This window comes from Lissotriton vulgaris, chromosome 11, assembly GCF_964263255.1.
Source record: "Lissotriton vulgaris chromosome 11, aLisVul1.2, whole genome shotgun sequence".
In the NCBI taxonomy this organism is placed as follows: Eukaryota; Metazoa; Chordata; class Amphibia; order Caudata; family Salamandridae; genus Lissotriton; species Lissotriton vulgaris.
The window spans coordinates 276,474,313-276,493,955 of NC_141699.1; the positions used below are offsets into that span (position 1 = coordinate 276,474,313).

The following is a 19,643-nucleotide window of genomic DNA, read 5'->3' on the forward strand; positions in this document are numbered from 1 at the left end:
ATCCCGCCTCTCTTTAATAATGGCTGCCGGTGTCAATACAGCATTGAGTGCTGGACAAATTGAAAGTCGTCCTTTGTTATCAATGCCTGTTCTCTTTGTCTCCGGTCTCCTCCCATATCCCTCTGGGCATAGATCCAATCCCAGCTAGCCTTTCCAGAAGATACTGTTTCAGCAACATCTATCCTCAGGAAACAAAGGGATCATTTCCAAATGATTTCCATCTTGTCGGATTGCTTTGTGAGATTATGGCTGCTTATAAAGTGGTGGGCGGCAGTGAAAGCATTCATCATGGTTGCAAAAGCACCAAAGGCGCGGGCTCTACATGATGTAGTCTGCAGCCATGAAAGGGTCTTTAACGTGCAGGATACTTAAGGGAAAAGAAATTGACGATAATATCTAGGAATTCTCTTTAATGGGAGAGTTCCAAAATGTCACTCATTATGCCAGTGCATCTAGGACTCATGTAATACTAGCAAAGGGGCTTCTTTTATACAATGACAGAAGTACAGAGGAGCATATACTCTTCCGAAGGCAGTTAAAAACTTGCCTATTTCCTAGTTAACTGCACCACCTGCATCCCGGCAACAGAGCCCAGAAAATAGTCACACCCTCAAACGCAATCCTCACCTTACAACCCACAAACTGCAAATAACTCAGCCAGCAAATTGCTTTCATTATGCAGGGAAACTAAAAGGGTTGACTGATCATTCTCTGTGGTATGATATAGTTATGTACTTCCATATATGACTGTTATGGCCCACAATAACACAAAAAACATAATATGCAATGGCCATCAACAAATTGTAACTTATACCTATTAAATTCACATGATACATATCTGCTGCGACGGTTGCCCTTCACCAGCACTGTACAACCAGAAATCCAAACACCACCACATGAACAGGGACAGCAAAACTGAAGAGATCTGCCACATATTACTAGGCAATTTTGGAGGAATTTAATATAGTTTATTCACTGCAGGTCCCAAATATCTATACAATCTGACCGCTTCTTTACATCTCACACAGACACTCAGAAAAGGAATGATGATAAAAATGCCCATCCCCACAGATCTATCCCTCAAAACATGCCAGCTCAGGACCACAACTATACACAAAATCTCAGATTGGACAACCCAGTAAGTAACCAGCTAAGCAGAATAGATCATATGAAATAACCTAAATGGGGCCTGCAGAGTTGTTCAAAGCTAATAGCATACTGAAAACCATAAAACTGTGTGTCTGTCTCTTACACTTCATCATCCAACACACTGCTACGCATTGGGTCCCATACCACAATATCCGCACCTCTGTAGTCATCATGCATGGCATGGAAACACTTCCCACATAAGATGTAAACAAAAACAACATCCTTCCAACCACATAGGGCAGATAAACAATGTAAGCCCCTTAGGGTAGAAGAGAGGTGGCAAACTGCCAGCAAAGAGTCACTGACGCCAGCAGATTGGAAAAACATACATGAGGAAGTACAATAAAGTCTCAATATGTGCCAGGTTTAAACAGATTCAATACAACATTGTTCATATGACGTACCTCTCCCCTAGGTTACTGCACACTTTTAACATAACGCAAGACTCTAGATGTCCCGGGTGTCATGACACGGAGGCCGATTTTGTACATATTGTCTGGCAGTGCCCCAAAGCACAAGAATATTTGACTGAAATAATAGAGCAACTTAGCAGGGTGATGGGGAGGAAGGTAGAACTAGAAATACAGAGTTGCCTCTTGGAACTAATATACCCAAAAACGCAAAACATAAACTAGCAGATGTTTTCAGATATTAGGGCTCACGATAGCCAAGAAATGAATAGCAATATGTTGTAATCAACTAGTTCTTGGTTGCATTTGTAAAATCAGCGTGTGGCATGGAATGGAATGATCACATGAGAATGTCATGGATCATTCATTCTGTGGATAGCTGGCGAGCTGACATGTCGGTGGTTTCTGCTTGGAATAAAGAGACTACTGGAAAGGCACACAGTCTCTTGAATTTAATACTGGTGGCGAGTGAATGTGCCTGATTGGGGACAGCCAACCTGACCACCTATTCCCCTGCTCCTAACTTTTGGACCCACAACGGAGAATGTCAGACGATTATGTGGATTTACTGTTCACAACAGAAGAGAACATAAGGAAATTCTAACCAAGATTCCTCACACCAAGCATACCAGATTCTTTACTTTGATCAAAATAGTAAGTACTTTCAAAATTAAGGCAAACAAACAGTTTGTCTTGGCTCGCGTGAGGCTCACCTCAAATCGGTTAAGAGCTAACTCGCGAACTCACGCGCCTGCTACTTCACTGCTTTGACGCTGGCGCTCGGCATACGCTGACGCTCAGTGTACGCGTCATGCAACGTGCAACTATCTTGGTAAAGGCTGCTGAAACCATAAACATCTAGACGAACTCCGATATCATAAATTGGATGCACATTTCTTTCCATGGTGAGGCTTTACAATAAAACGACTAAACTTTACTCAGCACATTATTAAACCAAGGATAGTACCTAGGGAGACATTCTTTTTTTTTTTTTTTTTTTTAAACCTTTATTCAAAAAAGAAGGAGGTACATGCGCAGGCCCACAACCATCATGGCCGGCCGCAAAGACAGTCAATGAAACAGGAGAAACTGGAGCCAATCAATAAACAGGATATATCAAAGTACATCAGATGTGGTTGTGGGGCTCGCAAACAAGATATGAGGTTTTCATTTTTAAATTTTAGAAAAGAAGTAGGGGCTGCAACAACAAGGACGTCACACCTTAAAGGATCGAAGCACAAAGGAGACGATTGGGACTTACCCCAATTACAGTCGGAGATAGGCTATGACTAAAGCAACTATGCAATCTGGGCAGCCACGGCGATGATACTGGAAATTAAACCACATTACAATAATCCACATTTCTAAAAATCACCCCAGAGAGCCTACCCCCCAAGAACAGAAAAACAGAGGTTTATCGAAAAGCCGGAAAAAGAAAGAAAGGTGCGAGACCAAGAGACAGCCAACCCTACTAAAGAGGAAAGAACCCTCCCAAAGACGGAAAAGAGCGATAGGGACCATAGAACAAAATAAACTAAAATAGCAAACCCCCCCCCCCGCACCCGCCACCCTGCACCCCTGTAATGGCTACGGCCTAACCCACTAACAGCGTGCCTGTCGCCCCGGAACTGCCCCACAGAAGGGAAAATATAAGAAGAAGTGGAGGAGGAGAAAAACAAACAAGCCCCCGGACACCTGATACCCCCCGCCGGCGGTGACCCCCCCATAGCAAAATCATCATCAAGCAAAACTAAACAGTCAGCAATATCACGGGGAGGACAGTCACCAGGAACGCCCCCCCCCCCATCCTACCCCCGCCCCGGTGAGGAATTCGGTGCAGTCCCGGCAAAAGTAAACGGAGCAAACCCAGGGAAATAGAAGTCAACCCTGCAAGCCTCACGAGGAGATCTATCACCAAAGTCGTATCAGTTGCAAACAAAGGGAGCGTCTCAGATGGTCCAAAGCAGTGGCGAGGAGCAAGAAAACATCAAAGTCAGCCCTGACCAGTGCGAATCCGTTCCGGAGCACATCCCGACCAAGCCACATCCGACCAGAGGCAGCCAAAGCGTCCATGGCAGACCAGGGCATTGAAGATGAAGCAAAGTCCGGTCACAAAATGGCGGCATCCGTTATGCAGACGGGCCGGAACAAAGGAAAATGGCGATCCCCTTCGACGGGACCCTGAGACTCGGCAATGAAGAACAGGACATCCAGCGACGATACACCATCGGATAGGAGACGTAGAGGGAAGACCATGTACTGTAGCAGATGAGGGAAAAGTGAGGCCGACTCCCAGAGAAGCAAAGTCGGGCTGCCGCTCGGGCCCCTTAAGATGGCGGGTCAAATCGCTCGACTGGACCGCAAATTTCTGTGCAGGCGCTGCAGCGTCCGTGACTGGTCGCGAGCAAACATCATCCAGCTTCGCCGCCAGGGAGACACATGCGACGGTGAATCGCGAGCAGAGCGCCTCAATCGCCGCCATTACGGATCTCAATGAATGTGCGCCATCCACCCCCTCCATCCCGGGGTCCAGAGGACGGAGGGGGACACAATCTCCAGCCCACATCGCCGGGCTCCGGGTACACATTTGGCGATCGCAACAACACAGGCGCCCCGAACTGGCACACTCAGCACAGACACCGGCCGTGGGTGCAGCCCGTCAGCCCCCGGACCGGGAAACGAGGGTCAGGCACACAACCCACAGTCACGGTGCAGGAGGATCGCAGCACGCCACAGTGTCTCTACTCCGGCACCATCCATCAACGAGGACAAGGGACTCAGAGGCGGAAAGAATTATTCAAACCTGGAAGACCGGCCACAATCGCGGTCCCACAGCCGATGTTGATCAGGTCCCTCTCGGGTGTTTCAAAAATCGAGGTCCCGGCGGCAGCCCGGGAGTAGGCCAAAAATGGGACACGACATAACTTCGTCGCTGAAGTAGGTAGGAAATCCGGGAAAGCACTGTTGGCATCAGGCAACCTTCATACGTCCAGGCTCAGGGCGTGGGTAGAGGATAGACAACAGGATAGACGGGCCGCCGGCGGAGGTCGGCAGGGCCGGGAGCTTATGCTGCCATCTTGGTTCGCGGCGTAGCTCCTCCCTAGGGAGACATTTTAAATACAACAGCAAAACTTTTCCTGGCACATCATTAAACAAAGAAAAATACATGGTTACAGTTTTACTCTCCTCTCCTCCTTAACAATAACAAGTACTTTTCACCTTATCACCTTCAATCAATCAATCAATCAATCAATCAATCAATCAATCAATCAGTCAAGGCGCTGGGGGGGAAGGGGGTAGCAGCTATTGCTCGAACAGCCAGGTCTTGAGGTGCCTCCTGAAGGTCATCATGTCCTGGGTCAGACGCAGATGGGTGGGGAGGGTGTTCCACGTCTTGGCGGCGAGGTAGGCGAAGGATCTGCCGCTGGTGGTGGTTCTGTGTATGGGTGGTACGGTGGCGAGGGTGACGTCGGCGGAGCTAAGCTGGCGATTTGGGGTGTAGAAGGTGAGACGCTTGTAGAGGTATGCTGGTCCGATGTTGTGGAGTGCTTTGTGTGCGTGGGTCAGGAGCATGAAGGTGATCCTCTTGTTGACGTGGAGCCAGTGCAGGTCCTTCAGGTGGGCTGCGATGTGGCGGGGGATGTCGAGGAATGCGGAGGCGTTCTGTATGCGTTGCAGTCTTTTCTGGAGTTTGGCTTGGTTCCAGCGAAGAGGGCGTTTCCGTAGTCCAGTCTGCTGCTGACGAGGGCAAGGTTGACTGTTTTTCTGGTTCTGGTGGGGATCCATCTGTAGATCTTGCGAAGCATGCGGAGGGTGTTGAAGCAGGAGGAGGAGACGGCGTGGACTTGTTGGGTCATTGAGAGTGATGAGTCCAGGATGAATCCCAGGTTTCGTGCTTGGATGGTGGGCGTCGGTGCGGCTCCCAGCCTGGCTGGCCATAAAGAAGTTTGCCTAGGCAGATGGAGAGGAGCCGAGGATGAGGACCTCCATCTTGTCCGAGTTCAGTTTCAGGCGACTGTTCTCCATCCAGTCAGCGACTGCCTTTAGTCCTTCATGGAGGTTCGTTTTGGCGGTGGTGGGGTCCTTGGTGAGTGAGAGGATCAGCTGGGTGTCGTCGGCGTAGGAGACTATGTTGAGGTTGTGCTAGCGGACGATGTTGGCGAGTGGAGCCATGTAGACGTTGAAAGGGGTAGGTCATGCTGTGTTAGATTGCTAGGAAAGTCATGGTGTCTCTGCAGATTATGATTGTCACCTCAGCGAACATAACAATCATAAATAGTCTCTAATATGCCCTGATCAAAGGCTTTAACCATCAAATGCTTTGATATCAGAAGGGGTATTCTGTTAGAGAGCGACTATTATCTACTCACTGGGCTGAGAAACACTGGCACACTACAGTAGTTGGGTCTGTTCAGATTCTTTGTTATTTGAGGATAAGCCTTGCAACACTCTAAAGCTTCTCCTTTGAAGTGACCCATGCCCCACCTCTGGAGAATTTTTTTTTTTACTATCTATCTATATATATATATATATATATATATATATATATATATATATATCTCACAAAGCAGTAAAGATGGTTACTTCAAGAATCAAGAGGCACACGCAGGGTGATGATATAAAGCTAGAAAATGCTTTATTCGGTGCTTTTGTTCCCTCTCCCCTCCTTCTCGACAGACGCGTTTCACCTCGCGGCTTTCTCAATGTCGACTACCCTAGTGAATAACAACCCTTTTAAACCCACCCTTCTTCTCCATAGCCATGGAGACAGACAAAGGACATAATTCATACCATCCAGACATCAGTATGGTGGCGGCCATCTTATAGTGGGTTAGAAATGCAATGAAATCATTTAATATTTAGAAAAGTGCAGCCGCTTAAAAACAAAAATCGATAGCAAATGTAACTCAATATTTCATTCACATGATATAAATAAATTCATGTAAATATATATATATATATATACTTGGCGCTGGAAGTAGCAGGACTTAAGCACACTGTACACCGTCTGGGGCCCATTGGAGGGCTAATCAAACAATCCTAAATTGAGGCACAGGGACGGGACCCATTGGAGGGTTAACACTGCCTACAAAGCAAGGCGGAACCTGCTGAGTGAAATCAGCAGGGAGTAGGGTGGGCTGTTATACTCCGTTTAAAGTGTGCATGTCTTTTTGGCCAGCTGTCTTGCTACGCTCAGCCACACATGCACTTTAAACATCTCTAACTGAGCTGTCTTAAGAGTCAGTGATGTGGCAAGTGCAAGGTAAGTGCTTTTACTTATTTTTTTATTTTACTTTCCCTATCCAGTTGTCTCTCCACAACCCCCCCCCCCCCCCACCCGCATGCCCGCCCCACCGCTGTTAACTGTGCCGGCCATGCCTAGTGGAAGCTTAGTGTACATGCCCGGTCCTACCTTCCTCTTCCTCCTGTAACGTAAATGAAGGACAACGAGAAACAACTTGATTGGAAGGGAAATGTGATTTTGTAATTTGTTTTTCAATCTTTGCATAAAGTATGCGACAAGAGATGTCCCAGATGACCTCTTGAAGGTGGGGCTCTAAGCTATAACACACTTTGTCCATGTCTTAAAGCATAACATGGACAGTGTACATGCTAGAGCAGGTGCAGCAATTTTCAGGCAACAATAAAAATGTCAAGATAAATCTGGTGATTAATATACCTGCTGGAGAGAGATTGGAGTTTTGTCTAGTGGCAGTTTTGACTCATCATAAAGTAGCCCTGAGGGTTATTATGCCTGCTACAAAGAATGTAAACAATGCAGATCAAAGAATTGTATTTATGTAGATAACTCAGTGGGTTACTGCTTTTGTTCCAGAGATCCTTTTGTTAGTTGCAGTTCATAGGTTACAATCGTAATGCAGCACAGATGGAAATGAACTGTCTACGAAGAGCTGCATGGACACTGCAAGGTACAGGTTAGAAAGTTATGTTTTTCCCCAGTTTTCCATTATCCTAATGCTGCTAAAAAGGGTTTGTTTGGGTAGAAATAAATTCTTATTGGTAAACCAACCCAAACCAATGTGTTATGTTTTAAATCCAGAGTTTGTGCTTCGCTAGACCAAGCACGCTTAAAATATAGTGACTACCAGTATGGATGACATGACTCCTTCACCTTGTAGTCCTTTTTCTCTTACAACACACTACCTATGCACTAAAATACACATGCATGATTCATTGTCTCTGTACAATGTGTGTGTGCTATAAAGTACTCTGACACCCTACACTGGTATGAGGAGCACTACAAAACAAATTAAATGCATTTGAGCTAGGGGCTATCGAGAGATGAGAGGCCCTGTTGGAGGCTGGTAATGAGGGAATCCTGGGAGAAGCAAGTCACTGGGGGGCACCAACAAAGATTGACGCACTGGGCACTACCAGCACTAAGGCCGCCCTGTGGGAGTGGGGTGCCGATCAGATACAGCGGTGACTTCCAGTTGTCCGTATGGCCTGCTGCCCAATCATGTGGCTTGTTGGCAAGAGATGGTCTGGGTAAGTGGGCCAGCAGATGCAACTGACTGGACAGTGTCAGTTTCTGTTATGGTATGGTAGAGGGTTGGCTAAGCTGGCAGGCCACATATGAGTGCCTCATACTCTCACTTTCATGTCACGTATACTTTTGCACATGTGACTACGTGTGCCTGGGGTGTGGTAAGCGAAGCGGCTCGGCAGGTGTTGAGTAATTGGCGACCAGAGTGTTCCAAGGGTAAGGTAACTCCAATGTTTTCTTTCTGCAGGTGGCTGCATATACTGGGCACTGACACTCATCACTCATTTTTAGTCATCAGACTTTGACCCGTATCAAGAGAGTGAAAGACAGGAAAGGGATGAAAGAGAAAGATAGGGGAGAAGTGACAAAGAGAGAAAACAGGGGTGAAAAAGAACCTGCAAAAGTGAGAGAAAGAAAGATGAAATGTACATTGGTGGAAGAAAGGGGTCTGGGGTGGAATCAAGAATGAGTAGACTTGGAGCCCAGTAGGATGCAGTGCTCTAAGAAAAGCTTGGCATCCCTGCACCTCATTTTCTCAAACTAAGCACTGTAAAACTCTACATGTGCTGAAAGTAGGCCAGGCGCTTCAAGCAGCATCCATGCCATATTTCTGCTGGTCATTACTTATATTTTTTTGTATCTGCTCTACAAAAGCACATCTGGACAATCTACGACCCCTCCCATCCCAACCGCACTCCAGCTGCAGCCTTGGAGGACAAAGCATCCCGGCGTCGTCATGGCGACCTGACCTCAGCAGCCGTTGGCTGGTAGCCACACTCCAAGGCTTCAAGAGAGAGAGAGAAATGAGTGGTCTGGAGTTTTAAGAAACTTGCATGATGTTATTGAATATTTTCATCCAAGTCGACTTCTATTCCGGAAACACGATGTTAGACTTAAGAGGAAACCAAGTTTATTTTAACGTTACAGCAAACACACAATGATTCCACCTGACCACTATATGCTCTCCCCAACCCCAAAGCCCTTACTGCCCTTTGTCTTCCACTCCAAACCCTTTGTTACAACTAAGTGAATTGGTTGTGAAATTAAAAGGCATAATTTGCTTTTTTTTCAAACTCCTTGTCCACTCAACAGAATTGTTTTTTTCCAGATAAATTGTTTTTAAAACTGAGTGATTTAAACTAATCGGGTTTCTCGCTTTTTAATTCGCGCTAAGCCTGTATTACCATGCAGTGGCAGCTGGCAGAGAAGCCAGAGGCAGGGATAGATCTGTTTGAGAGAAGTGAAATTAAATCTACGAACCAGAAATTCCCTGCAATTGTGTGGGCATCTGTTTCAAGCACGAAACCACTAAGAGACACTGCCACCAGTACAGCAGAAGGTCACAAATAGGCATAAAAACCAAACATTCATGAGAGCAGGCCTTTCTTACTTCTCATCTTACAAGTAATAATTAAAAAATTGATCTTACTAGTCAATAGTTAATTTATTAGAAAAGTACTTGCTTTCCAAACAATTAACAGGACTAATTGGTTTCCTATAGCTTTTTACCCCTGTGTCCAGTACTTATTCATACTAACAAGATCTCTCTGTCCTTATGTTCTACATTATGGTTCTTAAAGCTGTGTTCCAGAATCCCTAAATGCTAGATCTTTAAGTACTTAATGTACCCGTCTTGGATTCTGTACCTGACTGCCTGCCGGGTTTCATTAGGCACTGAACCAGGTTTGATTGCTTCTTCAAAAATTAAGTGTAGCTGCCCAGCCAAAATTGCTTTTAGCTCCTGGAGGAATCTTGGGCGAGTCCCAGCTCAAGTTGTTTTCTTACTTTCTTCTCAATAAGTGAATACCCATAAAAAATTACACCCATGCACCACCTGAGGGAGATGCTTGACATGGTGGGTGAAAAGGAACGGCCTACTGCTGGCTCGGCTGCAGAAAATTATTCACAAACGGTCTAACGCAGGAATGAGCCTTACGTTCATTTCTGACATTACATGTAGGCAATAAGCATCCAACATGGAGACACTACCAGTACACATATGTGAGCCAATATATACAAATCTGTTCATGCCCATGTTAGAGACACATGTAGGCCTATGTATAGATGTGTCCTCACATGTGAGCATTACTTTGCTAGGGACACACTTAGGCCCATGTATAGAAATATGTGCTCATGTGTGCATGACTCTGCTTGGGACACATGTGGGCCTATGTATAGAAATGTGTGCTCACACGGGTGCATGCCTCGGCTAGGGACACATAGGCCCATGGATAGAGTTGTGTGCTCACACATTTGCATGCCCCTGCTACAGACACAAAATGTGCACTCACACATGTGCATGGCCCTGCTAAAGACCCATGGATAGAAATGTGCGCTCACAGGCTTGCATGCTCCTGCTACAGACACCTGTAGGCCCAGGCACAGAAATTTGCGCTAACAGTGGTCGAAGTGCGTTAAACAAAGTATGTGAACTGTGATCCTGAGGGCAATAGGGGGGATCTAAGTTGGGGTTAAAAAGAATTAAACATTCTTTGTAATTGGTCTTTCACCTTCAGGTAACTGCATATAAAATAACGCACACCTTAAAAAAAAAATAAACGCAAGTTAAACTAATAAGTGAGAGATGCACTATTTTATGTTATGAAACCTCTATTGGTTAATGTGATCACGGATCAGGTTTGTGTATATAATAGAGAGCCTTGGTGCAGTGGGGAATAGTGATGTATGTTTAGGTCTCGCCTACGCAGCACGCATAGGAGGGGACCTTTTGGAATTGATCAGCATTTTGGCTAAAAGCTGGCACGTTTTGCATTGCTTTCTATTGCAACGCATGCACGTTTGGTATTTCCCTTGCGGGAGCGATCAGCGTTGCATCTGTTAGTATTTATCTTTAAAACAGATGGTGCCGCTGCTCGCTCCTGCAAGGAAAACACTGTGTGAGTCTGGTTGCTGTTTACTGAAGTGACCGCTGCGTGTTCCGTTTAGTCAAATGAGTGAAACATCAACTGTTGACAGCAGTTTTTGCTGAGGAAGGCACAGACGCAGACGCAGCCCCTGCCCCCAGGATGCTTGCGCAAATCATTCTATCAATTGTGCCCATTTACGGCACACTTGTAACAATATCTACAAATCTTGCAGCTGTCTTTCTGGTAATTTGTATGATAATTAGATCACCCCAGGCTGGCTCCGTAATGTTGCACACTCTACGAGCATTTTGATATGCCATGTTTTGTTTTGGACGGGACAGCTGCTGTGTTTTTTGTTAAGGGGGTCCAGTTGAGGTCATGATTCATTTCTTTGTCGCTGCCTAGCATGAGTTGGTTGGTGTTTTATGAATGTGTTCATCAGGGTGGTCCAGCTTTGGGCAAATTAAACACATTTGAAAGTTTTAAAACTTTCCAATATCACGAGTTAGTGTTGGTACTGACTTGTTTGCAATTGCAAAGGTGAATGAGCCTGGGATGAATTTGGAGCATTACAATGGTAGATGCCTGTCTTCTGGGCCACCATTATTGGGCAGCAAGGTAGCTCCTAAAGGCAGCAAACGCTGCTCTTGCTCTTTGAATTTGGGTTGGCAAAACATCTAGTGTGCTATTGGTGACAAAAGTCTGTGCACTAGTCCTTTCAATGGACATAATATTCTGGCCTGCAAGGAAATTCGATTGACATACAGGTACAGCTATAGGCAGACAGACTGCAAGGCAGAACAAATTGGGAAGTGTAGAAGGGGAGGATGGTGGGGGGAAGCCCATTTGTGACTATCGTTTCTAAAATCTCTAATAGAGAATGATGATGCAAGACATTTCTAATTACCTTGATGGATAGTAGGCAGGAAGCTGGATGCTTGAAAGTCACATGTTTTAGAATGCAGAACACGTTGTTCTCGCGGAGCCCTACTGAGTTATTTTCAAGAAAGGGCTGCACTCTGTGCATTATTGCTTTCTAAACACACACCAGTGAGATGGAATCACCCTAAATACTGCATACCCTCCTTAGCATTAATGTTTTACCTGTTTAGAGCCAGGAAGGAATGCATCCATTATCAGTTTCCCATAACCCTCTAGAGAAGTTAGAGTTTTAAAACATGCAGACATTTGGTAATGAAATTAAATGTTACCTCTACAATAAGGCAAGCTGAATAACATTTAACGTACAAAAAAATATATAAAAATCATTTAAAACAAAAAGTATTGTTTTAAAAATCATATGCAAACATTGAACTTCTACTGCCAGAATAATTACCTATAACTATAATAACAGTAGAAGAGGAATGGATTTATGTTTTTTCAAGAGAAATAGGTACAATTTCAAATTCATGCCCTTTGTTTGCAGGATTAAGTGCATCAGCACTAGGATTTAGCCACATTTGCTGTTGCTTCTTTGTCTTTTCTTAAAGGTGCACCATCATCATCGACCGTCGAAATTCCCCCCGCCATGCCGCCCGCTCTTACCTGCATGGGCCGCTGCTGCAGAGAATTACACTGTTGTGCATCAGAAGGTAGAGGTGGTTAGTTTATGAGATAAGCAGCGGGTGCGTTGCCAGAGATGAGTTTGCTATTAGAGAGAGTTCTAGAGTTTGCCAGCTAGGTAGACTCTACCCTGGTATTCCTGCATCCTTGCACATGGCTCAGTTCATATTGTGTCAGACTAGAAAGCTTGTCCCACATATTTAAAATATCTTCAGCCTACCAACCACTCTTTTCTTCCACCCATCTACTCAGCATATGCAAATTAAGTACTATTGCTGCTACAGGTTGTCTTTAGATCCCTCCAGAGGGAGCACTACATCCTTCAAATAAACTATTGGTGCAGCATCAAAAAGGAACTCACATGTAAGATAGTTACATGGGAGGAGTTCCAAAGGTTGGTGCAGATAGCCCAAAAAACACCCTGTAGCCTCTGAGAATCTATCAAAATGGAGAAACTCTGACGAGATCCATCGAGGAAGAATGTAGATTTTGCAGAGGGTGGCTGAAAAAAATGGCTACAGAGAACAGAGGTAATGTTGCTAAAATGTAATGGTGATGTATATGCAAGGCCTTGAAACCAACATTTTAACTAAAGGACGTAATTGAAGCTCCATTAAGTGTGGGGGTTTGGGGGCTGTGGCAGTGGAGCCATATAACGCTGATTATCTTGCTGCACTGCCACAGCCATTGGAGAGTTCGACTCACGGAGGTATTCTTGGCAACCAATGAGCAGTGCGCTGCTAGTGGGTAACCTGAGCTCCTATGTTTAACAACTGCAGTGCTGCGACTCCTCTCAAGTGGTACATAACACTACTCAGAAGCCATAAACAACAAGCATTGGCATAGCCAACCTGTCTCGCCTTTGTGACCTTATAAGTGTTTAGCCATGCAACAGTTGATGTTGTTGCACCAACGATATTGTGCTGGATAACTAAACACTTATAAGGTCCCAAAGGCGAGACCTATTGGCTATGCCAATGCTTGTTTCAGTGTTATGAGGTCCCAGTCTGTGACAGAAAGCACTGTGAATATCCAAGTCATTTTAAGCTTACCAGTGCTGCTATAAAATTTGAAAAAAATAGGGAGGTATAGGATTGAAAAAAATGTGCTTCCAAAATATTGATTTCAGTAATAGACTGAACCCCGTGCACACATCTTTTTTATAACCGTCTATAAAAACCATGCAGTTTATAGGTCAGCTGGTACCACTCTTGCAATACCCCTCGAAAGAATACATCTTTGTCCTCAGTCCTCACAAAGCTTCTAGAGAACTGTCAATTAAAGACAATACCAACTTCACGCAGCCTTCACATTTGCAGATTAACCAATTGCCTACATTTACATTTCTTTCAGGCCGCCCCAGCCACCCCTGAAAAGGCTGGTTTCTTCTTTAGCTCACTGTACGGTCCCTCGACTTCACAGCACTGGGCACACCCTTCCATCCACTTCGGCTAGAGGCTAGGGTGTCTTAACTTTAGGAATTCACCATCTCTGGGCGATTGTCTTTTCAGAAGAAGTAGAGGAGCTGCGTTTGTCAAATTAAAAAAGTAGGGAGATGGCGGGCCCCTCTGATCCCGCCCATTTTTCGACCCCTGGCTACAGACACGTGTTGGCCCATGTACAGAAACTTGTGCTCACGCGCCAAGTGGAGTATAGGCGCAGTGTGAGCACATATTTGGTTTATCTTGCGAACACCCGAGGTTATAAAGTGGAACGTGATTTTTTGGCTAAGGCCTTTCTCTGCCTCTCATCTCCTCTCCGGGGAACGCGGATATCCGCACACTCTCCCCGGCCCAGGCTCTCACTTCCCACACCCCCCACACACACAGAATGACCGCATGTGCTGAGTCAGAGGCCGCGAGCTCATGCTCGCTCGAGCCCCCATAGAGACTCCGAAACCATCAAACGATGAAAGGGCTAACTGGGGACTTGTTGTGGAGTAGTGTGGCTCACTGGTTAGAGGCGGCAGACCCGAGAGCAGAGGACGGCCCGGGACCAGGGTTCGATTCCCGGCGCGGCAGGTTTCTGGACCAGGGTCAGCGGACTCGATAATTCTCTCGCCTCGGTGCCCACTCTGATCAGCGATCACACTCGGCAACTCTGGGCATTAGCTTGCCTCATCTTCACTAACGGCCCCACCAGACTGCCGGGGATGCCTGTCTCACCCTGGAGATACCCATTAAGGGACCATCTCTCAGGGAAGCCAGGAAGGGTTTCGCAGCGGTCGAAGCGCCTTGGGACCCTACGGGTAAGTAGTGCGCTATATAAATGCCAATACATTTACATACATTTACAGTTGTTATCAGCTGTGGCACTGTATCCCCCCCACCTCGACCCTCCCCCCCCACCACCACCAATCCGGCACGCCAAATGACGTCTGCATTCTTCTCTGTTCCCGCGCGGCAGCCCATGTCCATTCACATTCACCCCCCCCCCCCTACCCCCTTCGAGGTCTCCTGCTAATGACACTCCATCATCCTCTCTTCTGTTCACAGTCTCTTAATTACATACCCTGGCCTCTCACCCCCGGAGATGGTCTCACTGACACTGACCGAAACCCTCTCTCTCCCCTCTTCCATGTCTCTCAGTCTCCCAGAATTCTCCCTTGTCGCGCTCTCGTGCACATTGCCTACACAGCTATTATATTTACACTCCCTTGCATCGGTCTATAGTCGCACTCTCCTTTTCACTGCCCCGGGCCTCTTATGTTTGCATTCTCCTGTTCCCACCCAACCCTTTAGCCCAGTTACACCCCCGCATATTTATGCACCCTCTGCTCTTTCCCATTCACTTCCATGTCTATATTCCCTCACCCATCCATGCTCTTACAGTAAGACCTCTCCCCTGCCATGGCCTTTCACACCTTAAGCACAGTGCCCTGAGACCTTCACGGGTGAGTAGTTGCGCTTTATAAGAACCCTGATTGATTGATTGTAACATCTATGCTTCTTCTCATCTCTTTCATTCTCACTTTGATATTTTCTCTCACACTCTGTAGCCATTGCCTTCTCCTATGCACACTGCCTTATTTTCCACTTTCTCCCCTCTTCCTCATCCATAAGCTTATTCCTCCTCTTTCTCTCCCATTTGCTTTCCTACTTACACGCTCTTCCATTACAACGCAGCAGTTACCACGCATAACCATTACCACACAGGATTTTACAACCCATATGCCTTAACCACGTATGCCTTTACTACACATTTTTATTGTAAAGGCGTGAATGGTAAAGGCATATATGTTTTAAATGCAAGTACTAAGCATATATATATATATATATATATATATATATATATATATATATATATATATATTAGCATTTAAAAAACCTATGAAATTCACTGAAAAAAACATAGGTTTCACACCAGTTATAGTTAGGAATTAGCATATAAAAAATCTATTAAAAACATAGGTTTCACACCAGTTATAGTTAGCTGCAAATTTTACTGACATAAAACCATTGAAATTCCACGTTACAGTTAGTTGGACTCACTATAACTTGCGCGTGTAATGCACTGCTGATGACGTCACATATTACATCACTCATGACATGGTCAGTGACATCACTCATGACATCACTGATGACACCATCCAGTGAATGTGTATCTTACTGAAAAAGAAATATTTTTTATATATGTATATGTAAAGGTCAATGGAAGAATAAATGTTTAAATAAATGTTTTAATGAATGTTTTTTTTAAATTGATTGGTTAACTGGCTTATTAAGTGTATCTTAGTGAATACATATATTAGCGAGTAATGTTAAAATATTTAAATATATGTATCAGTGTTTCACTTTGTGTATAAATGGCTACATGGGTTGGTGAGTAGCTACATGTGTGTGTGTATATGGGTTATTAGATTTTTTTTAGTATCAGTATGAGTGTCTGTATGGTTTGGTGGGGGTATTACTTTGCACATAGATGCATCAATGACTGACTCACTGTTTGTATGTGTTTTGAAGACAGCATATGTGCAGGACTATATGGGTGGATGAGTGTGTATATGTGTGTGTTAGTGAGTGAATGACTGTCTCACTAGTGTCTTTATCAGTAACGACATATGTTTTAATCTAGTATATGTGAGTATTGATGTTTATAAGTGAGTATATGTGAGATTTCTAAGAGTTCCTGTTTAAATAAGTATGTGTTTCTATAAGTGATTGTTTAAGAGAGTAAGTATGTGTAAGTTTCCTTAGAAGTAAGGTGGTAGTGTGTGTATAGTTGTAAATGCAAATAAATGGATGTTCAATAGTTTATTTGCATGTGTGAGTATGTGTGTGAGTAACTTTTGGATGACTGTCGGTGTGTAACAGGATGTATTGGTGTATCACTACATATGATGAGTGAGTATATGTATGAGTGACTATATAGAACTGTTGGTGAATGAGTGGATGTGTATATAGATGGTGGTATTACTGAATTGGTTGTTGTAACTGGTATGGATATCTCCATTTTTTTGAAAATGTTAATTTCCATTTTTGAATATGTGTTTCAAGGGTTACATTACACTGAAAGGAGGTCTGTCACAAAGAAGGTGTTATCAGTGAGGTCATGAGTGATGTCACTGACCATGTCATGAGTGATGTAATATGTGACGTCATCAGCAGTGCATTACACGTGCAAGTTATAGTGAGTCCAACTAACTATAACGTGGAATTTCAATGGTTTTATGTCAGTAAAATTTGCAGCTAACTATAACTGGTGTGAAACCTATGGTTTTTTCTGTGAATTTAATAGGTTTTTTATATGCTAATTCCTAACTATAACTGGTGTGAAACCTATGGTTTTTTCAGGGAATTTCATAGGTTTTTTAAATGCTAATTCCTAACTATATATAAGGCCCCAAACCTATGTTTTTTTCTTTGAAGTTCAAATTTTGGTTAATAGCAAATGTGTATAGCTATGAAATGTAATATTTTTCAAAATTAATGAATCCTATATTTTATTTGTATTTTAAAAATTGTTATTTTTTTTTTTTGACCCTGGAGCGCTCCCGGGGCGCGCCCCGGTGAGCGCCCCGGAGAGCGTAGTCGTTTGAAGCGACCCGGTGCGCGAACCGGGAAGCGTCCCGTTAGCGCCAATGTCGCGAACGAAAACATGATCGTGCCATATCGCGTAGCTGCGTCCGCGTGATACGCACGGCGTAAGCGCACCCGGAAGCACTTACGCGACGCGACCCGGGGCGCACCCGTGGGCGCGTCACATAAGCGCGTCGGTCATGTGACCTGAAAATAACACTTAATTGGTGCAGAACAGTTTTACTTTCATAATGATGAAATCCCTGGTCTTGTGACCTGAAAATAACACTTCTCATTGGTTCAGGCCTTTTTTTTTTCCAAATGATGAAAGACCCCACCTTTTTTCCTTATTGTGACTTTGTCATTTGAATGAGGAAGACCTGATTGTACCTCTCTGTACCTTTTTCATCTATATAATGGCTTCAGTAGCAGCAGCAGCTGGTGCATCTGCACCACCACCACAACCACCAAGAGAACCACCACAACAGTACATTGGTGGTCAAGAAGAGGAGGAGGAGGAAGAGGAGGATGGGAGAAGATGGCTGCCTGAACAAAATACCCCATACAAGCCCAAGTCACACATTGTATGGGAGTTTTTTTCACTCCCAGAGGGAAAGAAAAAAGTGAATGCGGCCAGGGTAACTTGCCTAATCTGTAAGGAACAACTCTCAAGGGGCAACCCAAACAAAAAGTATTCCTTTGGTAACAATACCATGATTCGACATATGATCCGTAAGCACCCTAACAACTATTCTCGTGCAGAGCTCAGGGAACTGGCCAGTAACCCCCCCCCCCAGTCATCAAGGAACACCTCCCAAAGAAACGAACCCACTTCATCGGGACCAGAAACATCAGAGATGATGCCTTGTATTCAGCAACGATTTGCTGATTTTAAAATCACTTGTACTGCATGTGGCAAGCTTATCGCCTATGGTGAAAAGAGCGCAAAGCTCATCGTCCTTGCAGGTGACAATCACAAGTGCCCCAAAAAGAAGTAATTTTTTTATTTTTTTGTTTTTTGCTCCAGTTGAGCCAGTTTCAATTCCCTTTTTTTTGTTTCTCCCCCTAAAAAAATACAAAAAAAATATAAAACTGTTTTGAAAAGCCAAAAAAAGTACAAAATGTTCAAAAAACATTAAAAAAATATAAAACAAAAAGAAGAAAAAAACAGTTCTTTTCAGAACTACCTCCAATTTATAAAAAAAAAGGCTTTATTTTTAAAAAACTATCATTCTTTTTTCCTCATGGAACGCTCCCCGGTCCGCTCCCCGGTGCGCGTACCGGGTGCAAAACGAAAAAAAAAATAGTACATTTTTGTGCCCCGCGGGGCCCTTTTATAGCCCCCACATCAAACCTAGGGGGTCAGGGGGGGGGTCTACCATGCCCCCTTATGGTCATTTCCCCCTTTGTTTTGGCCACCTCTTGTGTCTCGATCCTACCGAGACACAAGATGGCGGCTGCTCCGGACTGTTTCGAATGTTTACATACACCCGAGAGCCAATCAGATTTCCATGCGCACCTCGCGTGTCGCGCCCGGGGCGCACCCCGGTGCGCGTACCGGGGTGCTGCCATAGATATATATATTTTTTGGAACCTAAATTACTCAAAATCCACTGGAGCACATATCTTGAGACATAGCAAAGGCACATCGGGCTACGAGTCCCTACAATTTTGCCAAGTTTGGTGCAAATCCATTCAGCCGTTCAGGCTAAAAGTGAGTTCGACCGCCCTATGGAAATTAACATGGGGAAAACACGTTTTGGGACCCCCCTTTTATCTCGGCCCCCGCTTGGCGAATCCCCCTGAAACTTTCAAGGAAGGACCGGAGCTCCGCGAGGCAAATTTGAGGAAGTTTTCAGGCAGATTCGTCAACCGGCGCCAAAGTTATTACAAATAGAATTTTGAGATTTTGCATTGAAAAAAATCCTAACTATAACTACCTACTGGCGACCGCCAGTAGGTAATATCCATACTAATAATATAAAGAGAGAGACCAAACATTTGAGGCGGGTAAGCTCCGGAACCACTGCGCCAACCGGAACACCGCATACAGCATTGGAAAGGTGAGGCAAAGCAGATGGACATAGGCTATACACCAGCGCAAACGTAGTTTGGAAGGGACAAAGCA

The 19,643-nt window shown here is 44.7% G+C and overlaps 1 protein-coding gene across 2 annotated transcripts in view; it reads right to left on the reverse strand.

Moving 5' to 3' along the window:
* GAS2L1 (growth arrest specific 2 like 1) overlaps positions 1 to 19,643 on the reverse strand; it is a 223,503-nt gene that overhangs the window by 134,303 nt on the left and 69,557 nt on the right. The gene's annotated exons all lie outside the window — the stretch shown is intronic.